Genomic DNA, 16,984 nt, shown 5'->3' with positions numbered 1-16,984 from the left:
CCAACCCCCACCGCCCCCAGCACACCGCTCAGCCTCCTCAGCCTGAAATGCCTTGTTTTCCTTCTTTTTTTTTTTTTTTATGACAGGGCAACTTCTGTTCCCGAGGTGGTGCCTACGGTACAGCTATCTCTTCGAAGACAGTTTGGTTTAGGTCAGAGAATGTTGAGCCTGGACTGAATCAGCCTCTGTTTCTATTTCTGGAAATCGTCGGTCCTGTGCATCAAGCCCGGAAAAAAGGAAATATGAACCAAAGGACGTGGGGCCTGCAGGGCTAGGAAATTATTTGAGAAGAGGTTCAGTGGGGAAATGACTCTTTGTCTGTGGGGCGTCCAGGCAAGCAACCCAGCTGCTAGAAAGCGGCGCTGTCCCCAGGATGGCCTCGGCGGTCCCGTTGGAGTCGGGGCAACAAGGACAAGGCAGGGTGAAGCATCTGGCCTGCCGTGTGGAACGTGACTGTACAAAGCACGTGTGATGCACTGCAAGTTTACTTGTTTAAACTGTGAGTTAAAGAAGGTGTGCGGTTGCTTTGTAAACAGCCGACGCTCTAAAGCTACACCCATCTAATTGCTAGCTGTATTAAATCTATCGTATTGCTGTTTCTGCATTAAAAAATAAAAAAGAAAAAAACCAACACACCTATGTAAGCACTTCTAAGTACAACGGAAAACCACTGTTTAACGCGTGGCATGTGTGGGTTGTTTTTTTGGGGTGGGAGGGTGGGGTGTATGACAAAAACCTGCGAGAGACACACGCACATACGCACATGTCATGTTTAGCGCTCACCTAAACCCAAAAAAGAAAATCCACTCTTTATTTTGCAGCATTAGCATTAGCTTCCAGCGCACAGCCTGAGCGCACACCTCTGCTCTCACCGTCTGCTCCCTCTTCAACCGTGTGTGGCTGTCATCAGCTTGCACAGGCTTTGCTCGTGCAAGTTTCCGCGACAGCTTACGAGAAGGCAGGGAAACCAACCCAGCAAGACGCGTAGTGCCTTCCTCTATGGGCTCCGTCCAGCCTTTGTTAAAATGAGCAGAAAAGAAATCTGCTGCTGCCTTTACCCTGACTGACTCTTACAGAGAGCATCTGACTTGACCCGCAGCAAAGTGATGCCCCAGGCAGCAGCACGTATTGGCGCGGACCGCGGTTTCACCCACCTGTTTTACTGCGCCGGTCCTTTCCCACGGCCGATGCCGCAGATGTGGCGCGCCCCACCCCCAAACCTCTTTACGAGGGTTCCCTGGGCTCTGCAAGTCGCCTGCTGGACGTGTTGCTGATTCAGGCACGGGCAAAGTCAGCTTCTTCGCTGGCCTCAGGCCAGGGCAGCCACGTACTCGAGGGAAACTCAGAATATCTCCAGCGAGATCTCACCGGGAGGCTGGGACCTCGTCAGTAGGGGAGAAAGCCAAGCGACTGACACTGAAAGGGAGCTCTTTGCTAGGCTGTAGATCGTAAAGTTAACAAAGAAAACAAACCTGCCTTTTTAAAAATGCCCTCTTTTGAGTCTGCCACATTTGATACGGATTTTTTAAATTGCAGGGTATATCTCCTACAGGCCTCATGCAAAGGGAAGTGAGTACCTCTGGCTCTCAGGACAAGGGGGTCCCTCAGGAGCCCAGGTGCTCACGCCAGCCGGCATCTGGCACAGCACAGGGCAGGAGCTTTGGCAGTAGTACGTGAGCTGAGAATGAGAGTTAGGCAGCACTGCGCGCTTCTCCTGTGAGCCGCCGAGGCTCGCGCGCTGTACCTTCCACAAATAAAAGGCCAGAAGAGTCAGCATTTCTGCTAGTTCCAGCCTCATCCGTACCCTCGTCGGTGTAGCTGTAAGCAAGTGTCCCGTAGCGACTGGGAGCGTGGCAGCTGGGCTTCCTGCGCTGCCTTAGGTTGTGCCCTTGGAGAGACCCTTCTCCGAGCCCCGTGAGCCCCGGGGTGGGTGGGCTGCGGTGCCGTTCAACGCTGAATAGGCACGAAGGCCTGTAAACAAAAGGTATTTATATCGCACCCATACCCGGCAGCCAACCGCCGCTTTATTTACGTATTCTGCACCTCCTGCCGACGCTTTTAAACTTAGCCGATATTGCCGCAGTTTTCACTGACGGGGCAGGGGGCTGCCACGCTGCAGGGGGAGTGTCTGGGTGTCTCCCACGGACACAGACGTCCTCAGCTGGGTAGGGACAGGGTGAGAGCTGGAACAACTCTGCTGACATGTAAGGGCCGTCCCAGGGCAAGGCTCCTGGGTCTGGGGGCTGAAAGGCGAGCCGCGCTGGGTGGTTGGTGTGGGAGTTGTGGAGCAAGTAGGGGGAAAAAAAACCAACAAGAAAAAACCATCCAAATGTTTCACAGCAGGTAGAAAGCTAGGCAGAAAGCAAACTGAATGCTGTAAAGACAAAAGCCGAAAGCCGGCTATGGACTGTACGAAGAGTCAGTGCCACGGAAGGAGGTTATTTCTTCAACTGACCATAGGAGGCTTTTTGTGAGAAAACACAACACCTTTCTGCTACGGCGCGGTACCGCAGCAGTAATGGGCCAGAGCGTGCGAGCGCCTTTGGCAGGATCGGTAACGGCCGGGGCACGGCCGAACGGCCAGCCCACCTTCCGCACAAGGAAAACACCATTCCCCTGGAACGCCACGCAGACCCAGGACAGGTAAGGCGGAGGCCGAGCCCAGGCGCCCCCATTGCCAAGGACCACCTTGGCCTTGCAGCGTCTCACGCTTCGGGGTGTTTTGCAGGCCGTGGCTAAGCTCAGGCCCCCTGCTAGTGGCTGCCCCCGGTCGCCCGGCGCCGGTCGGGCCCCAGCCCCCAGCGCGGTGCGGCGCAGGGCAGTGACCCAGCAGGGCGGCCCCCCGGGCCCCAGCCCCCCCCCCCCGCCTGCGGCCAGGCCCCGCGGCCGCCGGCCTCTTCCTCCTCTGCCCGCTCCCGTCGCAGACGGCTCGGTATGTGTCACGAGCGGCAGCCCCGTTCAGCAGCTCTCGGAGGGCGCGCGGCTCTGCCCGGCCGTGACCGGGGCCCGCAGGGGTTTCCCGCTCGCTCCGAGAAGGCGCTGGCCCCGAGCCGGGGCGTCCCGCCCCGCCCCGCCCGGCCCTCGGCGCCCTCGCGAGCTGAGCGCGGCCCGGCCAGCAGGGGGCGCTGGCGCTCACCGGCTGGGCGCGGGGGCGGTCCGGCGCGGGGGCGGGGCCGGTGGGGGCCGCTCCTTCCGGCCGCCCTTTAAGGGCCGCCCCGCGGGGCTCGGGCTTCCCGTGGCGCGTGCGCGTCGGAGCGGGGGCGGGAGCGGTGCGTGTGGAGGCCGAAGGGCCGGTGCGTGTGGCGGCCGGGTCGCGAGGCGTCCCTGTGCGGTGCCGGGGCCCCTCTGCGGCCCGGCGTGGGAAGCCCGCGGCCGGCGGAGCCTGCTCGGAGCTGGGCGGGGAGCGCCGCGGCGGTCCGGCCGCCGGCAGCCATCCCCTGCGGTGGCCGGCAGCCCCTCGGGACGCCTGGAGGCCTGGCGGTGCCCGAGCCTCGCCTGCGGCAGCCGCCTGAGAGAGCAGCGCGGCCGTGTCCGGGGGCCGGAGAGCGCTGGTGGGTGAGTTCGGGCAGCGGGTGGGTCTCCGTGTGAGGTGAGGCCTGGCGCGGGCCGGGGGGTATCTCCGTGCGGGTCGGGCCGGGGGCGGGGCGGGGGCCGGGCCCCGCAGAGAAGCCCCGGTCGGGCATCGTTCGCTTTTCCACAATGTAGGGCTCTCCCCGGTTATTTTTTGTGTACTGTGTTTTGGGTCACCTGAAAGCCTTTGGCCGGTTACGTTTGGTGCGGGGAGATGGCAGGTCTGGAGCCTGAAAGATCTCTGGTGGGGGGTGGGGGAGGTATTTCTTGCCTTAAAACTCTGAGCCCACCTCGTGTGTCATGTCGTGAGTCTCGTGACTGTGGCAAATGGCTGAGTCGGGCGTTTTCTGATAACTAACTTCTGAACGTGTGCGTGTGTAGGCACGGGGAGATTTGTGCAGTGTGACGGAGCCCCTTGTGCTTCTGTGCTAATGTCTACCTGTTCTAGACCTCCAGAGTTGGAAAGCCTTTGTTTAGTGCCTAGTTGTGGCTGCGTAACAAATGTTTTAGCTGCTGATGGGTTATACCTCTGCTGCGAACTTCTTGCTGGGTGGCTTGATTGTTTCTGGTTGTCCGTGTAAATCTAGGCAGCTATTTTCTGCCCGGTGGTGAAGCCTATCGCTTTGGATAACAAAGGGCAGGAGTGCAATAAAGAAAAAGGTGATTCGTCTGCTGCAGCTCCTTGGAAACAATTCGTTCCTTATTTTCTGCCCTTGGGCAGGCGTTGTGCTTTCCAGATAATGCAGCCTCTCCTGTGCCTGTCCACGCCGTGCATTTTGTCCTGCCCTTGCTTGAAAAGGCTCTCCTTGCCTTCCTCCCCTCTGCTGCAGTTGCCTTAATCTCTCGCTGCTGCTGCTGCTGCTGCTGGAAGAGGGATAAAGGGAGTGTTGTCGATCGGGTTGTTAAAAGCTTTTTCGCGGGCTGTAACGCGCGGGAAAGGGGGGCCGGGGGGGAGGATCAGTTTGCGGGGAAAATGGGAAACCAACATCACCTTCCCCTCCTACGGCGCAGCCCGGCCGCACGGCTCCCCGGGGATGCCCCTGCCCGCGGGTGTACCGTGTGTGCGCCCCCCGCGTGGGGCGGGGGACGACGACACCCCCCCACACACCGTCGGCGGCACTGGGGCAACCCCTGCCCCAGGGCTCCGCGCTCGTACCCGGCTCTCCGCGCTCCGGCACGGCACGGGGCTGGACGCACCGAGAAGACCCCGGAGCGGCTTCTCGCGTCCGGGCGAGAACAGGGCCCGGCCCCGAGCAGCAGAGCGGGCACCGCCGGTAGCTCGGAGGAGCGGGGCCGGCTCGGCTCGAGGCGTCAGAGCGAAAAGGGACGAGAACCGTCCCGGAGCGTCCGGGGGTTGGGGGGGTTGGCGGATGGTCCGGTGGCCGGGTTCGGCTCCGTGCCGGGCCGTGGGGCAGCCGGAGCCGCGCCAGAGCAGGTGAGGAGCCGCATGGCCGGGCGCGCTGTGGGTCGGCGGGTTTGGGCTGTGGGGTCTCCCGGTCCGCGGAGCCCCCGGGGGGGCGGCGGGGTGCGGGCAGCAGCGGCCCCGGGCCGAGCGCTGTCGTGGGTCGGTGGTTGGGTTTTGGGGCCGAGCCCGTGCCCGTCCCCGGGGAGTAGGGGCAGCCCCACCCGGCTCTCGACTGCTCCTCGTCGGGGTCTGGCGGCGGCGGCGGCGACCCCGGCGGGGGCTCCTGCGGTGCCGGGCGGGTCCCCCCTTGCCCGCGAGGCAGGCAGGGACCCCGGCTGCTGCCGCCGCGGTTTGCTGGAGGCGGGCTGGGCCCGGCCCCCTGTGGGGTTGGGGTGCGGGCCCGGCGCTGCCGGGGAAACGAGGCCTGCGAGAGCAGGAAGAAAGCGCTGCCGGGCCGGTGCTGGGCTGCCCCGCCGGGGTGCGGGGCCGGGCCGGCGCAGTTCAGTTCCCAAGGCCTCCCCGACAGTGCCCGCGTGGGCCGTGGGGGTGCAGGGCTGCGGGGTGGCTGCGCTCTCCGCGGCCCTGAGCGTTGCCCGTGGGGACTGCGGAGGGGGCCGGGACGCAGCCAGGTTCAGCTGGTTTGGTCCCTGAGCGTGGAGAGCACAGCTCTTCTGTTCCTGGGCCTTGAGAGCAGGCTCCTGTGGCTGACGCCGGGGCCCTGAAACAGATCGAGTCGTGCGTTTTGAGGGCCTGAGCGAGGGGACTAAGTGGTGTGGTTTTGGGCTGAGGAGCAGAGGTCAAGTGCTGCGCTTTTGGGACTTGAGAACAGGCTCAGCAGCTGGGCTTTTTGGCTCAGAACCGGTCCCAAAGTGAGCTGGTTTGGGGGCCAAAAGCAGAAGCCGGTTTGGCTGCTTGTGGGGGTGGCGTGGGGGCATCGGGTGCTGCAGGGGAAAGCAAGGGTTGGGCAGGGTACGAGGACCCTCCCCGGAGGTGGGGGTCCGGTCACATCGGACCCCGAAGTTCGGGAGGCCGGCATGCACCAGAGCGAACTCGCCACCTGAGGCGGGTCTCTGGAGGAAGGGTGCTTTTTGGATCCAGCGCAGCGCACCCTCTTTGGGTCCAGCTCTTCATTCTGCGCTGCTTAGAAGAGTTATTAACCAATTAATTAAACATACAAACTAAGTCACAACAGCTCTATCGGCTCCATCGTGGTTTGGAGCTCTGAATCGGTTTCATTTGGTGTCTAACACATTTTTTCCCCGAGGAGAGGCTACGTTTCAAGTTAATTAGTTTTCTCACAAGTGTGTCAGTCGATAAAATTGAGTTACGATTATTAAAACCACAAAGGTGACAGGAGTCTCACGGATCGGGTCTATTTCTGAAAATGTATTCATCCCATGCAAATGTCATCGGGATACAGATCATCTGCACTTCATGCTCTGACAAGACAAGATGCTGAGACAGGGATGAGCTCCAAAAGGACTACTGAAAAGAAAAAAAACCCACGCACTTCATGAAGTCATGGGGGGTTTTTTTGTTTGCATTTGGGGGGGCGGGGTGGCTTTAACAAAAGAGTGCAGTGTTGGCTGGCAGCAGCCTGCAGAGCATTTTTGCTGCCTGATCTCTCCTGTTCTTCTCTTCCACTCCTCTTTCAGGGCTGTAATTGTCATTTGGATAGTTTTAGAAGAGCAGTTAAGTTCCTCGCCTGTGTCTCAATGTGCTGGTAATACCAGGAAGGTGAATGCTTGAACCGGTCGGGCGGGTGGGAATAACTTGGCTGCAGGTAGAACTTCTGAGGGAAGACCAGCAAAACCAGGAAGCAAATAGCAAGTTCCCAAAAAATGTGCGGGTGTCAAACACATAAAAGTTTTATTGCAGAATGTTTTGTTTTTGGCAATATGTTCCAAATGCCTATTTTTGGTAAACATAACTTTTCAGGAGATTCAGGGTTGTGTGTGGCAAAACATGTCCCTCTGTTTTTGTGTCCTGCCGCACAAATGGCCGGCGGCAGGGCTCTCGTTCCCCGCTCTCGCTATTGCCACAGCAGGGCTGCGATATTTAGACCTAAGGGATGGGTTTAGGAATGGAAGGAGAGAGAACGCCTGTGTTCTGTAAGGGCTATGAATGCTGACCCTTTGCCTCTGTCTGCCGCTTTTCCTGTGCGGGTGATGAAGCCGTTTTACTTTCCTCTGTTGTTCCTGGTCTAAGTAGTTGCAAGGCTGTCGCCGCTGTGGGTGTGCAATTTGTGTTTCTGTGGAGTTCTAGCTACGGCTCGCTTCTAGTGTGGCCAAGCGTCAAGGTAGGGCTTTCAGCTTAAAGCTTCAGAAGCGCTGCGTGCCGAGATGGGTGTAGGTGAAACTGCTGTTGCGCCTGCAGCTGTGCTCTCAGGGATGCTGGGTGGCTCCGCATCAAACCGGCGAGGTGCGCGTGGACCTCCGTCGGGCTGCGCCCTGGGTGCGCGAGCGTGCCGTGTTTTTGCTGTTCCGGCTTGTATGTGCGAGGGCTTAACGTTTGATTTAATGCATTTCCTTTAACGGCAGGCTGTAGTTGGGCTCTAGATGGTATTCCTACGTGGGCGCAGGAGCTGTGGAATGGTTAAGCTGTTGCTGTGCCTCCAGGTGACTTGTTCAGTAACACTGTTTTTCCAGGTGCAGATGGATGAGTCGTGCAGGGCAACGGAGGAGAGCCCAGGGGAGCGCTGTAAGAAGGTGAGTCTGTGTGTAGTACTGGAGGGAAGATGTGACTGATGGCTATAGGGCTCCATTATGGGTTTTACTCTTTTTTTTTTTTTTTTGTGATCTGAGGGTGCTAAGCGATGAGCCGAGCGTGATGTGGGCCCTGGAGGTGAGTCAGGCAAGGTGACCGGTGCTTGGTGGGCTGGAGTAGGTGTTCTTTTTCAGGTTATTCAGGGTTTTTTCTCCTTCTCTTCACTTTCCCATCCCAATTTGGGGCCGATTCCCTCAAACGGGGACTTCCCCCTGTGGGGCTGCTTATGCAGCCTGGGAGCTGCTGCCTGGGCACAAAAATACCTCAAACCCCTTGACTCTGGGCCTGCAATGAGGGGTGAAAATACAGGAAGAATTCTGGTGGAAAGAAAACAACTTGGGGCTTCTGGGAAAGCCAACTCCAGCTGGATTTGTGCGGCTGGAAAGGAAAAAAAAAAGGGGGTGGGGGGAAGGAACAACAACCTAAAAGCACCCACCAACCATTCTCATGCACAAAACCGAAAGTGAAAATGACCATTTTTTGTAGGGCAAAAGCACAAAAAATCCCCACAGAACTCAGTAGTTTGGAAAAGCAACCCCAATTATTACATTATGTAAAGAAGGCGGGGGAAAAAAAAAGAAAACCAAACCAAAACCCGATCACAACCCTGATGCCACATGCCTACAAGCAGTTCCTGGGGCTTATTCTGCGGGGGTGGGAACCCAACCTTGTTCCCCAGGTTTGCTGTGCTGCTTCTCCTCCCTCGAGACACTTTGCTGTTTGGTGCAGAGGCAATGAACGGCGCTGCTGGGGCTGCGAGGGGGAAAGGTGCAGAGGAATAGAAGCTCTGTGGATGCAGCCAAGTTACGGTTTCTGGATGGTATTAATCGAGAAGAGTAATTCAGATAATGCTGCTGCCCAGCGACCAGAATTGGGTACTGAGCCCGGGAGCCGCGCACGCGCGGTGGCGTCCCTGTGATCCCCATTGCTCTCTCCGCAGGTAACAGCCCTGCGATGCTGCGGTGCCTGCGAGGTGATGCCGCCGTGCTCGTTGCTGCTTCCTGGTAAGGAAAGGCCTCCTCTGCTCCTGCTGCAGCGTGGTGGTGTGTAGGACACGATTCCCTGTGTCGGGTGAGGCCTAGGGCTGCCGGCGAGGTGAGCGAGCCCCTTTGGTGGGTGCAGGGGTATCTCCTTGTGTGCCTGCACTACTGGGGCTGGTGGGATGGGAAGCTTCAAATGACCCGCCGAGGCAGGCTTCTGGTATGCTAAAGGCGAGCGGGTGAGGGCAGCCCTAGGAGTTACCCGGGAGCTGATAGAAGGGAAGAGGGAAAGGAGGAGGAGGATGATGACCTTTTCCCCCTGCAGCTTCTGGGTGCAGAAGATGGCCGACTCCCCAGCTCACCAGAGCTCCCCCTCAGCCTCCCCTGGCCCCCCTTGCCCCGTGCGCCTGCCCCCAGCTCCAGCACGGGCGAGCTAGGCTACGTGCCTAGGAAGCCTCATCTGGTAAGAGCTGTAAGACACCCACGTATTCTCTTCAGGTGGAGGACGGCCTAGAGTCTGGAGCTGCAGAAGAGGCAGGGAGGAGAGGAGGGGAAAGAAGCATCTGAACGGCTAAATTGTGCCAGCAGCGCTGAGAGCGAGAGTCGCGGTGAGTCCTGGGCCACTGGGGCCCCGTTGCCTCTCTTGTGCGTCCTGGGCCCTCCCTGTCTCTCCCCCGGCCCCCTGTCTTTCCTTACCTGCTGCAAAATTTACTTTTTTTTTTTGCGCCCCCCCCCCCCCCGCACCTTCTTTCTCCATCTCGCTCTGAGTGTCTCCCTGCCTCCCCGTCTTTTCAGTCCTCCCTCTCTCTGTCCTGTAGCCTGTGGCTCCTTTTTCTTTCTCCGCCTCTCTCTGCCTGGCTCTGGCTCCGTGTTTTTTTTTTTTTTATTCCTCCTGCTCTGTCCTGTAGCCTGTCGGTGTTTTGTTGTTCTCTGGCTCTCTTGATCTGACTCCCTGTGTTACCGAAAAACGCGTTAAAATCGGAAACGACTCCTCAACACCAATTTAGTATTAAAGAGCAGGCATTCTTTATTCGCGGCGCCGGATGCACGGGGGATCGCTCCTCCTGGCGTGCGTACCTCACGCACCTTTCCCGTACAATTTGTAGATCAATGTTTTACGTATTCATACCTATTCATTATTGTCCTGTCTGCTGATTGGTACAAACTTGCTCGTTCCGTATGTAAATCGCTGCGCAGGCTCGGTTGTCCTCTTCCGTTGTTCTCTTCTGTTACTTGGGTCGGTGGTGGTCTGTGAGTCGGTGGTCGCGATCTCCCCCTGCCGGAATTACCTTTTAGCTTCTCGGCTCTTACTCTTGGCAGTCTTGGCTAGTTTTCTCAGTCCGCTAAGCGAAACAGCGTTTTTTCATCCTTTTCTGACAGAAGCACGTTGTCTGTTGTTCTGTTCGCATTAATGATCGCCTACGGACTAAAATGCAGATCGACAGGTGCGCTGATTGGTACGCTCCATGTTCCCGTAATGGAACACCGTCTCTGGTTGATTTCATCACTTTGGTTACATTTCCCCTGTTTGGAAGTTCTGAAATAATAATTTTCTCAATACTTCCATCCTAGATCAATAATATTCCACTATGTCAGTTTAGTGTTTGCTTCATGTTCTGAAATTTTTCACTTGATTGTGGTCTCCAGGGTGTATGCAGGTCCCATTTTCTACCCAAAATTTTATTAATTTGTTGAAGTACCTCTGCAAAAAAATGTGGTGCTCTATCAGAGGACATTCCCGTTGGCACTCTAAATCTTGGTATTATTTCCTTCAGCAACGTCTTAACTACTACTCTAGCTTTGTCGGTGCAGCACGAGAAAGCTGCTGGCCATCTAGAAAATTTGTCAATCAGCACTGACAAATACTGCTCTATCTATTTTGTCTGGGTAACTCAGAGAACTTAATTTGCTAATAATTTCCGGGAGAATTTTTTGTTTTGTTACTCCTAAAGGTTGTTTCCTTTGGTTCAGGGGATTATTTCTAGGACAGATTGGACACTTAGCTACTATGGGTTTAACTATTCTTGTCGTGCCTACACACGCTACAGATGTTTTTAAACTCAAAACCGTAGCGCCTACAGCCTAATGTGTTTGCTCATGGTTTTCTTTTGCAAGTTCTGTCATAACTTGTGGGGTGGTTGTTGTTATTACTTGTTTTTCTGGTGTTACCTACCATCTCTCTGTGTTTTGTGATGCTTCCAATTGTTCTGCTAATTGCTCATCCAATTTATTATATCTCGGTTTCAACTTTGGAATTCTGATCTGTTTTACTGGTACTAGTGCAAGGATACCTTGCTCTGCAGTCCTCTTTGCAGCTTTATCGGTCAGTCGTTTGCTTATGTTTACAGCCGTCTGGCCAAATTGATGAGCTTTGCAACGCTTTACCGCCACTTCTTTTGGTTTCTGCACGTCTTCCGGAAGTTGGAGAATTTCTTCTTTATGCTGTATTGATGATTCTTGGGCTGATGGCAGTCCTTTCTCCTTCCCAATAGCTCCATGATCGTGGATCACACCAAATGCACGTTTGGAATCAGTCTAGATATTTATCCTTTGTCCTTCTGCCATTCGCAGAGCTCGCTTCAATGCTACCAATACTGCTTTCTGTGCTGAGGTGTTTGCAGGCAGCACCCCTGACTCCATTCCCTCGGCGGCGATAACGACAGCATATCCGGCCATTCGCTTCTCTTCTCGCCCAGAGCTTCTTCCATCTGTAAACAACTCCAGATCAGGATTTTCCCAGAGGTTTGTGTCTCAGGTCTGGTCTGCTGGAATAGACTTGTTCAATAGTTAGCAAGCGATCGTGTTCTAAATTGTCCGTAAGGTTTTCTGTTGTTAAAAACATAGCAGGATTCAGTATAGCAGTAGTCTTCGATTCCACATCGTCTTGTTCTAACAGAACAACTTGATATTTCAACATTCTGCTAAGGGATAGCCAACGACCCCCCTTTTGTTCTAAAACAGTCACCGCTATGTGCGGGACATATACTGTCATCTTCTGTCCCATTGTTAACTTTGGGGCTTCCCGGATCGGCAGCGCTGTTGTTGCTACTGCCCGTAAACACCTAGGCCATCTTTTACTCGCGTGGTCAGGTTGTTTGGAGAAGTAGCCCACAGGTCTCTTCCAGGTTCCCAGTCGCTGTGTCAGCACTCCAAGGGCTAAATGTTGTCTTTCGTGGACAAACAACTGAAAAGGTTTAGCGAAATCAGGTAGGCCTAATGCAGGGGCCATCATCGAGGCTCTTTTCAGTTCTTTGAATGCCGTTTGGCATCCGGGCGTCCAGGTTAAATATTTATCCTTTTGAGTCTTTCAATGCCTCAAATAATGGTTTTACATACAGTCTACAGTTCAGAATCCAGAGCTGATGCTATTTCATTGTTTTCAGAAAAGCTCTCAGTTCCTTCGGGCTGCTAGGTTCGGGAATTTGACAAATAGTTTCTTTCTTTTCACTTTCTAATTGTCTTTGTCTTTGAGATATTTCAAATCCTAAATAAATGGCTGCTTCTTTTCCTATTTGGGTTTTGTTTCTGGAAACTCCGCATCTTCCTTGGCCGAGAAAATTTAAAAATTTCAAAACATTTTTCTTTACTTTGTGCCGCTATCAGAATGTCATCCGCATTCTGTAACAAGATGCCTCTCCCTGGGTTCTGTTTTTTCTATATCTCTAATTTTTTTTTGCCAGCTGAGTCTCAAGTATCGTAGGACTATTTTTAAATCCTTGTGGAAGTACGGTCCATGGTAGCTGTGTCTTTCATTCTGTGGTGGGGCTTTCCCATTGCAAAGCAAATAGGCTTTGACTTTTTATGCCTGGAGGTATGCAAAAGAAGGCGTCCTTCAAATCTAGTACAGTAAACCATTTATGCTCCTCCTTTAAAAGAGGTCAGTAAAGTGTATGGATTAGCTACTACCGGATGTATATCTTGGACCACCTGATTTATAGCCCTTAAATGGTGAACTAGCTAATACTCTTTGCCTCTAGATTTCTTTACTGGCGACACAGGAGTACTATATTCTGATTCACATTCCACTAAAAGCTCATATTCTGAAAAATTTTATAATTAACTTCTGTAATCCTTTTCGAGCCTCTCGCTTAATAGGGTATTGTTTTTGTCTTACGGGCTTGGCTCCAGGCTTTAAGGTTACTTTTACCGGCTCTGCCCACTTAGATCGCTCCGGAGCTCCGCTCGCTCAAACCAAAGGAATTACTACGTTTTCCACTTCCTCGGGAACCCGTTCCTCCCTGGAGGAATCCTGTAACATAAACGCTCTCGCCTCTGTGGCTTTTGATTCTGGTATTAGTGATTTAATCTCTCCATCTTTAAAAGTTACTTGAGCATCTAATTGACCTAATAGATCTCGTCATAACAGAGGCAGTGGACATTCAGGCATATGCAGAAACTGGTGAGTTGCCCATTGCTTCTCCAATTTAAACTTTAATGGCTCTGAGAGGGGCTAATTTTTCTTTGCCCTGTTGCGCTAGCAACATCTACTGATTTATGATCAAATTTCTCTTCACGTGTATTCAATACCAAATAAGTGGCTCCCGTATCTACCAAAAATTCTATTTCTTCATTCCGTAGCTTCAGTGTAACCAGGTGTTCAGCTAGGGTTGATTCCCCTGGTCTCCTTCATGCCAAGCTACTTCAAGCATTTAACCCAGATCTCTGGATTCAGGTTGTTCTAGTTTCTGAAGGTTGTTTTCTCTCCCCCCGCCCCCATCTGGGGCTGATTGTCTTATGAATATAGAGACCAGCTGAATTGCTTTTTCTGGTTTTTCTGGGTTCAAATGAGTATATTTTCTGGTGGTCACCTTCAGTCTTTCCATAAAGGCTGAAGGGGACTCACTTAATTCTTGTCTCACTTCATAAATTTTGACCAATTTATTGCTTTTGGCATTGCTTGTCTTACTCCAAATAAAATCTCTCTCTGACATCTAGTCAACATTCCCCTGGGTCCTGGCTGATTAGGGTCCCACTCGGGATTTGTAGATGGAAAATTCTTATTCATTGTTCTCTGTAAATTCCCGTTAGCATGTGCTCCCTGCACCTGCCTTCTGGCTGTATTCAGTACTATTTTCTTGTCAGTTTCATCAAGCGAAGTATCCAGTATCACAAGTAGAGCAACACTCTTTCAAGTTCTCACCACGTTTTCCTCTTTTCAGAAACATTGCCGTAGAATCTTGTGGACATACCTCACGCTGTTTCTGCTGCTCGGGATGATTCCACGGTGTAAAGAACAAATCAACATATGCCACTTCTTCCCATTTGCCTTTCCTTTTTACAAAACAACATTAATTGCAAGATGGTACGATATTGCAATGTCTCATGTTCTGGCCATTTGTGCCCACCTTCCAATTGATACGTTGGCCACCAATGATTGCAATATTCAATTAATGGTTTCCGAGTTAGTGGGTCACCGCCCCCGACGTCTTTCCAGTGCTTCAAAATACATCGCAAAGGTGTTCTCTGTGGGATAGGTTTCCTACTCAGTAATGCTCCCGTCTCCCAGTCGACTAGTAGTTGTGATAGTGCACTATCACAAATACTAGTCAGAGGGACTCCAACCCCCGTTAGAGGTCTCACTGGAAATCTGCCACTGGGATCTGTAGCCCCCTGCTAGATATCCCTGGAGACTTCAACCCCCTGTTGAAGACTCCCCTACCCTCAGGTCCCGCTCCACAGGCTTTCGCCTAGCAGAGACTTACCAACCGAGGCACCTCTTGGCCCCGACCCTGCGTGGCTTTCGCCGCGCCTTACGGGCAGGCCTGTGGGACTCAAACCCGCTATCCTATCCTATGTGGGAAACTAACCCCACGTATTATTCTACCTAAGTTTCTTCTTCAAAGAATGCCTTGTTTACCTCAATCCAGGGGATCTTGCTCAGAATTCTCTGGCCCGGGGATCGGAAGCTCTCCCGGAGAATTCCTCGGGGCCGGCTGCAGGTCCCACGATCCCACGCATCCGTCGAGATTCAAAAGCAGGTTCCCACCTGGGGTGCCAAAACTGTTACCGAAAAACGCGTTAAAATCGGAAACGACTCCTCAACACCAATTTAGTATTAAAGAGCAGGCATTCTATATTCACGGCGCCGGATGCACGGGGGATCGCTCCTCCTGGCGTGCGTACCTCACGCACCTTTCCTGTACAATTTGTAGATGAAAATTTTACATACTCATACATAGTCATTATTGTCTTGTCTAGCGATGGGTACAAACTTGCTCGTTCCGTATGTCAATCACTGCGCAGGCTCGGTTGTCCTCTTCCGTTGTTCTCTTCTGAGTAGGTGGTGTTACTTGGGTCGGTGGTGGTCTGTGAGTCGGTGGTCGCGATCTCCCCCTGCCGGAATTACCTTTTAGCTTCTCGGCTCTTACTCTTGGCAGTCTTGGCTAGTTTTCTCAGTCCGCTAAGCGAAACCGCGTTTTGTCATCCTTTTCTGACAGAAGCATGTTGTCTGTTGTTCTGCTGACATTAACGATCGCCTAGGCACTAAAATGCAGATCGACAGGTGCGCTGATTGGTACGCTCCATGTTCCCGTAATGGAACACCGTCTCTGGTTGGTTGATTTCATCGCTTTGGTTACACCTGTTCCTGTTGTTCAGTTTCTTCTTTTTTGGCTTTGTGTGATTCTCTCTGTGATTCTGTTTTTCTCTGCCTCGCTTTTCCCAGCTCCCCGTCCCTCACTTTTAATGCCCGTTATCCTTCACCAGCACACTCTCCCTTGGTTCCCATCCTCGTTTCTGAATTCCTCCTGCTTTGCCACGTAGCCCGTGACTTTTTTCTTAATCTCTCTCTGTCTGCCTCAACGCTCCCCCCGTGCTTTTTAATTTGTCTTCTCTGCTCTGTACCCTGCTACTGTTCTTGCCTTTCTGAGTTCTTCTCTGTCCAGCTCCCTTGCCCTATTCATGAATTCCTGTTCTTCCTGCAGCCACCGCTGTTCCCTGTGACCTCCATCTCTCTCTGTCCAGCTCCCTGTCCCTAGGTTTTAATTCCTGCCTCTGCCCGCTGTAGCCTGTCTAGATGTTTCTCTCGGCCTCTCTCTCTGTCCGGCTCCCTCTCTCTGTGTTCTAATTCCACGTTCTCTGTCACGTGGACCCGTGCTATTTGTTTGTCCTCATCTCTCTCTGTCCAGCTCCTTGCTGCGATGTTTTATTTCCTCATTTCCTCCCTCTCTGTCTTTGTAGCCCATTGCTGTTGGTTTGTTTTTGTTTTTTTTTTTTCCACTTGTTTCTTCATGTGTCTCTGTCTGCCTCCCAGTCCCTGATCTTTAATTCCTCCTTCCCTGTAGGCCGCTGTTCCTTTTTTCCATTCTACATTGTGTTCTCTTTGGTCTCGTGTTCTTATTCATTGATTCCCTCCTCGCTGCCCTGTGGCTTGTCCCCATTTTATTGTTGCTTCTCTCTCCCTCTCTCTGGCTTCTTGCCCCTGTTTTTAAAATTCCTCCCTCTCTTCTCTCTTCCCTGTAGGCCGTGTGATCTTTAGCCTTTCTCCATGTCTTTCTGCCCATCTCTCTGTGTCTATTCATTAATTCTTCCCTCTCTGCCCTGTAGCCTGTAGCTTCTGTCCTTTCTCCATCTTGCTGTCCCTGGCTCCCGCGTGACCCTATGCTAGAATTGTTTCTCTCTTCTCTCCGTACGCATTGCGATTCCTTTTGCTCTCTGTCTCCCTTTGGTTTTTTTCTTTTTTTTTTTCTGGCTCCCTGTCCCTAATTCTTAATTCTCTGCCTTCTCGTGCCCCATGGTTTGTTCTGTGGGGTTCTCTCGCGGTTCCCTCGCAGTTCCCTCCAGTCCATACTGGGCTATATTGGTCTAGTCCATACTGGGCTATATTGGTCTGTCCCGGCTTCCTCCCACTTCTTTCCCAGTGCCTCACAGTAGGTCCCGGTTCCGTCCATGGGATGAACTGTGAGGGAACTGTGAGGGAACTGTGAGGGAACTGTGAGGGAACTGTGAGGGAACTGTGAGGGAACTGTGAGGGAACTGTGAGGGAACTGTGAGGGAACTGTGAGGGAACTGTGAGGGAACTGTGAGGGAACTGTGAGGGAACTGTGAGGGAACTGTGAGGGAACTGTGAGGGAACTGTGAGGGAACTGTGAGGGAACTGTGAGGGAACTGTGAGGGAACTGTGAGGGAACTGTGAGGGAACTGTGAGGGAACTGTGAGGGAACTGTGAGGGAACTGTGAGGGAACTGTGAGGGAACTGTGAGGGAACTGTGAGGGAACTGTGAGGGAACTGTGAGGGAACTGTGAGTAGGGGGGCGGCCCCCCG

Source organism: Phalacrocorax aristotelis, unplaced genomic scaffold, assembly GCF_949628215.1.
Source record: "Phalacrocorax aristotelis unplaced genomic scaffold, bGulAri2.1 scaffold_33, whole genome shotgun sequence".
Classification (NCBI taxonomy): domain Eukaryota; kingdom Metazoa; phylum Chordata; class Aves; order Suliformes; family Phalacrocoracidae; genus Phalacrocorax; species Phalacrocorax aristotelis.
This window is presented reverse-complemented; position numbering follows the sequence as displayed.